Source organism: Condylostylus longicornis, unplaced genomic scaffold (assembly GCF_029603195.1).
Source record: "Condylostylus longicornis isolate FDR11 unplaced genomic scaffold, ASM2960319v2 ptg000010l, whole genome shotgun sequence".
NCBI classification, from domain to species: Eukaryota; Metazoa; Arthropoda; class Insecta; order Diptera; family Dolichopodidae; genus Condylostylus; species Condylostylus longicornis.
In genome coordinates this window covers 20,180,133-20,193,431 of record NW_026577979.1, presented here as the reverse complement: position 1 = coordinate 20,193,431, position 13,299 = coordinate 20,180,133, and positions in this window count along the sequence as shown.

The following is a 13,299-nucleotide window of genomic DNA, read 5'->3' as shown; positions in this document are numbered from 1 at the left end:
AGTAAACTTTTAGCCAAATGCAAATGCCCAATCGTTAATTAGTTAATTTAACAATATACAGAAAAATTAACAAAAATTAAATGCATTGCAAATTTATTCCAAGTTTGACAATATGGTACTTCTGGTATCATTGCATAATTAAAGTTTTGTAAAAAAAATTTTATTTTATTAAAAATGTGGGTAATTAATTTATCATTTTTGATTACAAAAAATATATGCATACGTATATGTAGGTATGTACAAATACAAAAATTAAATTATTATAATAAAAATATGCACGGGTGATTTTTCGACTTATAAATTTTTTAAAAACAAATCAAAACTTTTAGTCACTTTTTATATAATATTAAACATAACATTTAATTTTACATGAGTTTTAACAAATCAATTCAATAATTATTAATTAAAGAGTATGCAAAACCAAAGTAGTGCACCTTACATATGGCAAATAATAAAGATTTCGATAGTGATTAAAATTTAAAAATTATTATTATCGTTTTGGTGATAACATAATTACAGTGATCCAATCCGTCTTCTAGTGTATTTGCTTATACTGTATGATGTTTTTCTCTCTTGTGTCTATATGTATTGTGGTTCCAATTAATTTTTGGTAGGAAAACTACTTAATAAACTTTTAAAACACACTTGATGCAATCCATTTTTCCTCTTTTAAGCACATTATGTATATTATACGTACAGGAAAAAATTAATCTCCTTTATAAAGTCTTAATAGAATTTTGTTGGGTGAAATTACAAATAAAGCTAATGAAATCAACTTGTAATCATCATAATGCAATAATCAATTTGAATTTTTGTAAATTTTCACGTTGGCCAGCAAATTTTTTCAGATGAACACACTAAACTAAGTTTATAGGAAACTTATCTTCAAATTATGATTTTCGGTCTATAATATATTATTTTAAATAATTTTTTCTCTTTTTTACAATATATTTTTTAATAAAATCACATTTTTAAAATTGAAAAGAAAAAGCGCCATAAAAAAAGTTATAAATCCAATAAATCTTCTAAAATATAAAAGCAGGAACGGTACAAGTGAATGAAATTCTATAATATTTTAATCAAAATATCTTACATTTTATTCACCTATTGTTTTTATTTGCTTTGGTATCTTCTTGTACTTTCTCTAAAAATCCCAAACAATGGTTATGTTATAATGCACTTTAAGAGTTTCACTGCCATTTATTCCTTGTCAAGAAGGTAAAACAAGAAGAATCTCAAAATATTTGTTGAGTAATATTTACATTTAATGCTGTACCCTATAAATTTCAATTGACTACAAAAAAAATTTTAGTAACAAAACACCACTGAACAGAGCCGCACATAATTTAGAGCCGCTCCTGCATAAAATGAAGAAATAATATTGTTGTCAAAAAATTTCTCAAAAAATAAAAACTTTATTTTAGAAAGCATCATTATTTATTCACAATTAAATGTACTAATGATTATCGATTTTATTCTTTTATTATTGTAAATTAGTAGATTGTAAGTTTAATTTTTTGTTATCCACTTATACGTAAAAATTTAATTACATGGTACATGCAATGGTACATGCTTACAAGTTTACTTGTTAATTGAAAATAACCATTATACTTTTACATAATATGTATATGTATATATAGTAACCTAATATTATTATTTATAATGTGGGTTTTATTAAAGTAAATAAAGGATACATTATGATTATACTATTATCAAATAATAATATGAAAGTATAGACCACAAAATAAAATTTATATTATTTACAATTTGGTCCAGGATCTTAAAATTCAATTATTAATTCAATCCATTGTGTACAATTTAAATAAGTAGAAAACAGTAGTTTTGTTCTATTGTATACTTGTTTTTTTTTTCTTTGTTCATATTTGGTATTTGATAACTAATATTATTTTGCTTATGTATAATATATAGAATTATATAACTAATATTGTTTATATAATTGTAATTGATTGAGTTCATCAGGGAAATTAGGATAGATAGTATATCTTGTTATAAATGTGCTATTAATTAATATTATCATGTAGCAAAATATTGTAAAACATATTTGAGAAGCTTATTATGAAGTTTAAATTATCTAAGCAAATTATTATTTTTTTCATTAAAAATTAAATATGAAACTTTATTAATATTTATGTAGGTAAAAACTGTTAAAATTTTAACAAAATATTTTATGTATTTTAAAATATTTTATTTGTATGAAATGTTTTCATTTGGTAATTGTAAATTCATATTGTATTCATATATAATAAGTAACTGTATTATTAGAATTATACATACGTATAATTCAGTACACAGTTGTTACGTACAAATAAACGAGTTATTTTGTATGTATAAAATTATGAATTCAGAAAATCATCTTTAGATTTAAATATTAAATGAATGTTCTTCCGAATTGAGCTCTCTTTAATGGAAATACGCAGTTTCTCTTATAGTAAAACAATATTTTCTTAATCTTTGGACAAAACTTTATGCACTTTCCCTGTATAAGTTATTACAATCTTTAAGAAGTGTTTTAAAAATAAATAACAATCTAACAACAGAAACGTTTGATTGAAAAAAAATTTTAAATATTATTCTATTTTTAATATTTTCAATATTTTGGAATAATTTTATAGGTGTTCCGAATTATTCTTACGTTGATTTTTTAATTAATTAAAAAATTTTCAAATTGGATTTAATTCCAGTTTTACTTATGAAAATCCGGAAAATTTACTTATGAAAATCCGGAAAATGTGCAAAACAATTTTTTAAACTTAGCTAAATTTAATTTATTTAAATTCTTTTGAATTTTTATGTAAAAAAAATATAAATCTTTTATTCTAGCGAATCTCAATCGACCATTCGCCTGTTAAATTTAAAAATATTGTTTAGAAAAATCCAATTAGACAGAATTATAAAACAAAAGTCAATAAGAATACTTAGTTTCTCAGAAATATTACAAGAAATAATTTATTTCCACCCATCTTAATTATAAATTCAATTATAAAGAAATTTATTATAAGTTTTTATTATTATAGCGTAGTATATTTGCATATTTTTGGAATTCCTGTAATGTTGATGAATGCTCATACCAAATTTCGCTTTAATTTAATGGAATTTTTTTAATTTGACTTAAGAAATACCTTTTATTAATTAGGTTAATTTAGATTAAAACATCATTAGATTTATATGGTACTCATTCATTAGAGTTTACAGATAAATTTAAAGTGTATTTGTACTATGGTAACTATGATGAAAAAAAGTATAACAATCAAATAAAAACTCGTGTCTGAGTATATCCCCGGCATGATCTATACCATAAATGTAATATGTGCAAAATTGAAATTCAACAACATTTTTACATCTAAAATTATAACCGAAATTTTAAAAAAATTATTACATTTTTTAATGACACGTGATTATTACACTAAAACACATCGTAACTCTTAAATAAAAATAAACTCCATAACACCCTAATCATATCTAATTAAATATCTAATATAATATTTGCATTTATTTGTATATGTGTACGTGTATCTGTATATTTCCTTTAATGGCATAATAAATAATTTTGTTGTATTTTTAATCTTTTAAAATATTTTTTTTTTTCAATAAAATTTAATGATTTTTTTTACCCAAAAAATTTAATCACTTTGGTCTTCTTTACTAAAGTAAAATTTATTTTGAATAATTTCAAAAATCATAGATTATTAATTTAAAATTTTTTTTTTAATTTATGTTTTGTCACCTTAAAGTCATAAACCTTCCATTAGTCAAAATATTTAAAAAAGAGAAGATTATCAAAACTTTTAAATATTATTTACAATATAGATTATGTACATACATATAGTATACTATACATAATTGAAATTCAAACTATTTTATACATACATACATCATGATTAAAATTTCTTTTAAATATATACATACATAGGTAATAAAAATATTATATACAAATTCATGACATTTAGAATTTTACACAAAAAAAATTTTTAATTGACATTGTATAAAATTTCAAAATTCTCAAATTATATAACAGAATATAGTTATATATTAATACTAAATTAAAACTTAAAAAAAAAATAATAAATTTCAATAATTTTAGGTTTTTAGATAGATCAAAAATTTGTATACATTTACATATATATATATATATAGAATTAGCAAATCCTTAATAATATTGTAAATTTTCTGAATATAAAAATAAAATTGTTTTAGTAAATTTAAAAGAAAAATATCTAGAAATATTTTAAATATAAGCAGAGAAAAAAATACTGTACTTATTATTGTATGTATCTATGTACTATAGAAACTATAGAAAATATATTGAAATTTATGAAAATTATGAAAATTTATTGAAAAAATTATAATATATAAAATGGAGTGTGCATCTTTATTGTGCAAAAAAAAAAAATGAATTAATTTGTATTTGTTCAGAAATTTTTCTATTTCAATATTTTTTATAATAAATTGTTATGGAAAAAAATTTTTTTAAAAGAATATTTTTCTCTGTATTCAAAGAATTTATTATTGAATATTTCTTTTATTATTTTAATTAAGTTTTCAATTTTTTGGCAACACTCTTTTAAATTCAATGTTATAATTTTAAACATTTAAATGCCTTAATGGTAAATTTAATATTTTAAAAATTCTAAAACAATTAAAAACTGTTATAAATATAAAATAACTATGTATATGTATATTTTTAAATGTTATGAAATTTATATTTTGTTTTTGAAATTTGAAATTTTTAAGAGACAAATTAATTTAGGATTTATAACAAAATGTTAAGCAATACTATTGAAGGATTTTCTATAATATTTTATATATAAAATAATTTTATTATATTGTTAAAATTTATTTAATTTCATTTAATTACTTGCCAAAAGATTAAGAAAAAAATCAAATTAACTTAAAATATAAAATTTTCACTAGTGAAGACACGAATGGAAGAAGGGTGCTAATTACATAATTTTTGTTAAATTTGGATTTTTTGCATAAATAAGTTGTATTCAGGGTGATTCAGTAAAAAACATAATATTAAATATAATTGTTTAGGGCACTAAATATGGATAAAATTTTTATTTGGAACTAGTTGTCAAAACTCAAAGGTTTCCGAGATACAGAGATGTTAATGAATTTTCATGAAATTTTTTCTTATCCAAGCTTTTTTGCTTATAACTTCTCTTCGTTGAGAAAAGAAACCGTTCGGAAACCGTTGAAATTTAATAACTATTTCTAAACAAGAATTTGAAACATTTTTAATGCCATAAGCAATGATATATAATATTGTACTCTTTACTGATCACTCAGTGTTTGGTTTGTCCTTCGTAAGTAAAAATCCCTTTTATTGAAAAACAATTCTTTTCATACTAAGAAGTTGATGTTAATTATTTAATATTTATTTCTCATTTTTTGAAACAAAATTTTCAAAAATTTAAGCCTTCAGAATTTGTAATTCAGATCTTCATTTTAGCAATGTTTCCTTTTATAAGTTGCAATAATAAAGTTTTCATCTTATTAATAGAAAAAACGAGAAAAAATAAAGTTGACCGTGTCAACTCTGTGATACCCGTACGATGTTGTTGTCCTAAGGTGCTAGTAAATATAACATAGCTGACTATGGGGCAGACTATATACGGTACGGGTATAAAAATATTTCAATAAGTATTGTTTGTTTAATATTCTTACGTATTTCTTGTTAATTTGAATATTAGACACTCTATTGTTAATAATGTCGAAAATAGAGATATAGATACTTCAATACTTCATTTTCTCTTTATAGAGTTGTACGATTAATTTAAACTTCTTCAAATTTAGTGAATATTTAAGCAGCTTTCATAAGGGTTGGGAAAATACCAATTGTGAACTACAATTTTTTGCAGAACATTTGAAATTTTTGCAGAACATATTAAGAAATAAAAATAATCAATCTCAAATAACAAATTTCAAAATGTATAGTTGAAAAAGTATATCTAGATTCTTATAAAAAATTTCTTTTCATATGGTGATTAAAAGAATTTAGATGCTAAAAATGATTATAAAAATTTATTTTCAATAAATTTAAAAATGTTTTCCTTAATAGTTCCAAAATTTTTAAATGATATTATAATAAACTCACTTTCAACTTCAACTAAGTACACAATTTAAGTACTTAATCAATTTATGTAACTTTTAACTCTTATAATATTCAATTTATTTTATATATTTCTAAAATACAAAATAATTTTTTATTGTTGCAAATATGCGAAATGCAACTAAATACATTGTTCTTATTATAACATTAGTTTATATGTATATGTTTTATTTTTAAACATTATAATTTAATTAGTAAAATTTTGCGTGAAAATTTGAACAAATTCAATTAAAATTCAATCAGAATGTAATAAAAAAATATAATATTATAAACAAAATAATAATAATAACAACAATAATAATTAATTAGATAATATTTTATTATTAAATAATTATATTAAAAGAAATTAAATTAAATTCAAATTGTAAATAAATATGTACATTATAAATAGCTTTAAAATATATGCATAATATATCTATACATACATAGTTAAATTGAAAAAGAAGAAACAAATTATATATATTATATTAAATATAAAATCTCATTGCCTATACTAATTTTAAAGAAAAATAATTCAAATAATAAAAAAATAATATTATATACATACACATATACGTATGATGTATATGTATGTAATATGATAAAATAATAATTATAATAGATAATTTAATTTAATTTTTAATTTTCACACAAAATATAACAGATTTTTTATTTAAAAAAAATTCATTTAAATACTATCGTATGGTCATTACAAATAATATGTCTTGTATATATATAAAAGAAATACAATATATTGTAGTAAATAAAAGGAATACAATATATATACATGTACGTATTTATATATGAAGGAGATAACCCCATTATTTTATCATATGAAAAGTATTAATTGTGCCGATATTCCCTCATTTCGACAAATCACATAACATTTTAATACAAAATATTTCTCAACATGACACAGTACGCGATAGTTCTCATAGTATTAGAGTCGTTCGTATCATTGGCATGAATTTAATCTATACTGATTTGATAAATATTACATACATTCTCCCGATTTTTTTTCTCGCAATTTCCTACACAGATACCGCTTAAAATATTTCAAAAGATGATATGTTTGTAAGTGAGATTTTACAAGTGTATTAATTATTCAATTTCAATGACGTTAGGATTTCTTTAAAAGAATTAACTTAAATGCTTTTCTATTACAATATCTTGTAAGCATTTGTCTTTTTATATTAAGTATAGTTATTATAGTTAAATTTTCGGTTTAAGCAATTAGTGAAAAAGCGAGAGTATAAGAGAGAGAATAAACCATGCAATACTATATTCATACGAATTCATTTTATTTTCAAATTATTTAACTATAATACTTAAAATGTTGTAAGATCTACCGCTCAAAAGCCATCTTAAATTTTGCTAAATTTTATTGTACGATTTTTTAAACATAAAATCTATATGCCTTTTAAGAACACTGCTCGTTTAAAAAATACTCACAATATCTTCAAGCAAACACCACTAATCGTTAAATTCTACAAATTTCATCAGAATTCATAGTTCGTGACCACTTGCTAACATCGGTATTATGAGATGTCATGTTGCTAAATGGTTTTATATAAACAGAAAAAAAAACTTCTTAATAATTAGTAGATAAATGCGATCATATGCATAACATTTTAAAATAGAAAATGAAATAAAAAAATATTTGAAATTTTTAAATTGTAATTCATTACTAATAAAACTAATAAAAGATAAAAATATTCATTCACAAAATTAATAAATTACAAAATAAATCATAAATGTACATTCAAACATTTGATTATCATTTAAAATTTTCTTTTTCGCTCTAAGAATTATTTTAGTCTATATAAATTAAAAAAAACTACAAAAAAAAAAAAATTAAAAAATTAATTAAAAAATCCTTTAAAAATAAAAAAATTATATTAAAAATTTTGTACTATAGCCATAAAAAACATGAGAAAAATAAGAACTGTTCATAAAAATAAAGAAAAATTATTAAGTTTTAAATTTTGCTTTCAATTATTTCAAACAAAATTCATAGCTAAGCTAGTTGCCCCCGCTCTTTAAAATCTACCTCAATTTTTAATGTTATAATTTTTTCTTAAAGACAAGTATTTTATGGTAATTTTTTACTTCTGCGATAAGTGTGCCAAAATTAAAGTCTATTTAATCAATTTTAGGTTAGGGAGTCTAGGATTTAGGGAAAAAGAAAAAAAAAATAATTTCATTGCAAAGCGGAAATGGCCTTCACGAAAAAATGTTTCTAAACAACATAGAAGTTTAGCACAGATTTGTAAACAGATTTGGCACGGTTCAAACTAGTAAGTACTTCCATCAAAATGGCGATACAAAAGTTACGTAAAACGTTATTCGTAAAAAATCTAAACTTTAAATTGTGGGAATGTAAGAATTTAAATCCTATAAATTAAAGCAAATATATCAAATATTTTTAAATTGCTTTCCAATTTTTAAACAAAACTTTTAATCCATAACTTTTTCCGAAATTGAATAATGTCTTTCACATTCCAACACCATCCTGTTAAATCATCGTACATTCTTCTTAAATCTTTTAAATGAATTGATAAAGGAATTTTCATGAGAAAAAGTTTAATATCGTTTTGGTATTCTAACACTACATTAATATGAGAAACCTGTACTTATACCCATTTCTGAATTCCTCCGGATTGTGACACTTAATTTTTAGATCTTCAATTATTTTGTTGGTGTAGGAAATAAATTTCTTAATATATTTAAGTTTTATAAATAATTAGAACCTCCATTGCGAAAATGTGCTTCTTGTGAATCTACTTAGGAACTAAAATAAATGTTATTAAATATAATAGAAAACTTTTCAAATAACATTTGATTTTTGATCTTTAATTTTATATTTCAGTCAAAATAAGAAATAAAAAATTTATTCTCTTTTCCCCCAACTCTTTTCTTCCTAAAAGTATAGACTACGTATTGCTTGACACAATAATCAAACAAATTGATTTATTTTACTCTTCTTCTAAATTTCAACCTATACAACTTACCACATCTTTTTTCTTTTTATCTAAAATCAGCACCAAAAGTTCTTAAGATAGATTTTTTAATCAATCAATCATTTTGGAAAAATAAATTTTTTGATAGGTACACCTGATAAACATGATTGAATGAGACCGGCAACACACACAAGTAAAACAAAATTAAGGTAAAATCTCATTACTATTATTACCATTATCATTATCATTATTATCATCATCATCATCATTATCAAAAACGATATTTTTTCTTACAAAAGTTATAACAGTATCAGTAATAACATAAGTAACAGAAAATAGGTATTCAGTATAACAGCAATAGGAAAATCCTGATTATCACAGAAATTTTTGGCAGGTGGTATAAGGTATGTTAAATAAATAAAATATTAAATAAAGGAAATAAAAGCAACCAAAAGAGAATTTTTATATCGCCTCCGCAATTTTTTTTTATTTTAAATTTAATTTATAAGGTCAATGTACCTATTTACTGCTTCAGTCCGTTTTATAAATTTGAAATTATGTACCTGTTGTATGCACCACTGTTAGTAAGTATTAACAGTTAAATTACAACAAATATGTCTAATTCCCTGATATTTTTTTTTTTTTCTTTGTTCACTCCTAGAAGGAGCATAGGGCTAGTGCATGATTTCTCATGCACTAGTTTCATAGCGTCATAGGGTTTAACTAGGTAGGTGACTAGCCTGCCGTAGTTTTTATTTATATATTAATTATTTGAGGTTATTAATATTTACTATTTATTTTTCTTAGTTGTTTTTAATATCGAATATTAGGAATATTTGAAAATTACTTGTATAATATTTTTATTAGTATTGTATATTAAGTTATAATAATATTGAATATAATTTTTATAGTGACCTGACCGGGGTTTGAACCCGAGACCCTTCGGTTAAAGGACCGGTGCCATAACCACTGCACCAATGATCAGATATAGGCATATATTTTTATTAAACCATTATATTTTAGCAGCCTTTAAATTAAAAAAAAACCCACCGTATGATCTGCAATAATTCTATACTTTTATTAATATGAAAAAAGTGAAAAATAACCCCTTGGGTGTTACTTTTATAGGTCAATGACTTATAACTTTCGTAAAAAATACAAAATAAGATTATAAGAAAATCTTAGTTCTTGATACTTTACCTAAGACAAAAATTTATCAAGCTGTTCTATTTACTAGCTTATTAGACCTCAAATACAGAAAGCAACAGACAAGCAAACTAACGGAACAAATTTCCGTGTAAAACAAATCAAATTAAAAATAAATGCAGTTGACGTTATATGTTATATTGTACTGCCACCCTTGGATCAAAATTGTTTTAAGTTTGTTAAAAATGAGCTTAAGTCGATGTCATGATCCCATTCAATTCATTTAATTTTCACAAATAATTCAAATTGTGTGATTCAAACATAAAAGAATTAGACAATAATCCATTCTAGAATGAATCTAAAATTCCATTCGAAGAAGTCTTTCAAGTTTTGAAAGTTCACCTGATGAAATTACTATTATATCAGTCCATTTTGATGTGAAAATTTAATTTGGTTTGTTGCTTTTTACAGTTTTCATATAAATTTTATCATCATACGTTTAATTATAAGACATTTTCAGATATGTTGCCTTCAATTGGTGCAATTACCTTATTACGTAGAACACTATGTTATTATGTAAAGCACTGTTTGGTACTGATAAGTTTCTTATTGAATATTGCAAAGACATCCAATTGTAACACATAAAAAAAGTGAAAAAAGAAAAGTCTGAAAAGGAAAAAAGATATTGAAAAAAAATTCCCTTTTTTATCATCCTTTGAAATGTTTTTGTATTTACTTTCTTTCTCTTAGCAATTTTGTCTCACACAGAATTCATTGCGTAGTTTGAAAATATATTGAAAATGGTGCATTATGTAATTTCAAAAATTTCATTGTTTATGCACATTCAAACGTGTGCAATGTTTTGCAAAAATTATTTTTAACAACATTTTTCCATTTTCAATTTAAAATTTGGAGAAAAACTTTCACTAAATATTTTTTAGACATAGAACGATATCAGAAAACTTTCTTACGTGCAAAAAGTTTCTATTTTCATAAATTTTCAGGCAAATGAAACCGCGGTAAAACATGAGTTTTAAATCAAATAACTCCTTTAACAAATTTTTATTTAAAAACAAGAATAAATCGAATCTCACATATTATTATGCCGGACAAAAAAAATTTTTGTGTTTTTACATTTCGCATTATCTTTGCTAATACCGTACTTGTTTACCTTCTTAATTGTGCTAAATAACACCCCCTAAAATTTTATTACGAATAGAAAATAAAATAAAAATATAACGAAAGTGAAACATTCTGCTTGAGAAAGCTTTAAAAGGACAGAGAAGTTCACATAATTTTTTATTACCGGCAAAATTTCCAAATTTTCATTTAAGTTGCGACAACTTAAGAACATTTCTGCTAAACTGAAGAACATCAAAATTAAAAATTTATCTTCAAAGTTGCTGGTTTCAATTTTGTTTTTTTGAATTTAAACTTACGCATGACGTTTTAAATATACAAAATGGTGATTTATTTATAACATTAAATGGTTAAGTGGTGATTTACTTCAGTTTTTTGAAAACTAAATCAATATTTTAGTTCTTCTACTTTCAGTAACCTGCTAAGATATACGAGTATTTGATTTATTTTGACAAAATTCATGTCTCGTGTATTGGCCTTATCCTACTACATTTTTATTAGATAAGTTATGAGTGAAGTTACTCTAAGATGTTAAAAATGCGACCTACCTGGAGTGGCAACATGTAAACCAAATGAATCCGAATCAAAAAGTAATGAACAAAGTTTTTTGGCGTTCACCCTTCACTTATATTTGTTATCGTATACGATGTTTATATTATTAGATTATTGTATACAAATTATTTTAAAGCGACTAAAAAATACTCGTCACAATATACACGTGCTTACCTGAATCATTTTTTGAAAAAATGTGTTACGTATTGGAAACCCTGATTTCAGCGGAGCTGAAAGTGTAAAATTTTTTGAAATACATTTCTTAAACTATTGAAAATTTCAAGGTCCATATTTGCCTCTAAATAAATTATTAAATTAAATTTTTTCTTCAAATATACAAACACAAGAAATATTTCGTTTGGTCTTTATAGATTAATTAAAATGTTAAACCTAAATCAATATAAAACTTTGAAAATCTGAAATTTCTGTGTTTAATATATTTATATTGTAATATATAAAAGTTATAACTGAAAAATATGCAAAAAAAAAATGGAAAAATAAAATTTCAATTGAAAAAGTTTTCATTCAAATTCGCTTTTGTAATTTTCATTCATTGCAGTTTCTCTATACTCGTATTCCTTTTTCATTAATAATTAATAATTCAAACTTTCTTTTTTAACTCTTGATTTTATTAAACCTCTTCAATTCTATTAAAATTCTCTTATTATAAATTATAAATTACACTTGAAAAATAGAGTGCAGAAAATAGAAAAATAAGAAATCTGATAAAACTGAAGAGTACTCGATTACATTCACCAAGTTATGAAAAATATTTTGAACCAATAAAAATAGAATTGTCAAGGTTATTTTTTGCAATTTTACTTGAACTTGAACCATGACATATAATTATTATACAGTAAAACATATTTATAGGCATAAAAAAAATTTAACAAAACTACAAAGTCTTTAAAACGAACACTCTTTAATTAATGAAAATAGTTATCTCTTCTGGTCTATCATAATAAGACAATAACTTCAATGCTAGTTTTCTAGAATAATATAAACTAATTTTCTAGAATAGAATATAATTTAGTAATATAGTTTTTAATCCACATTTTGCTTTTTCGTTCTCGGAACTTGTAATATCGAGCGGCTTTCCCAAAAGTTTAAAAATTTTGTTATTCAATTTACAAATAAATACGAAATTTAATTTACAATAAAAACTGAAAACGGGCATAAACTAATGCATAAATAAGCATCACATCCTATTGCCTGAGCTTGATATAATGGAAATTTTAATCAAGGTTTTCTATAACATATACAGTATAACATACTTCAAATATAATTTTTTATTCTTTTTATGCAGTTTGCAAACTTTGTGTGACTTTGTTGCATACAACATTACGGGCTTATTTTATGCTTTTGTACTTATGTAGATATACACATTTA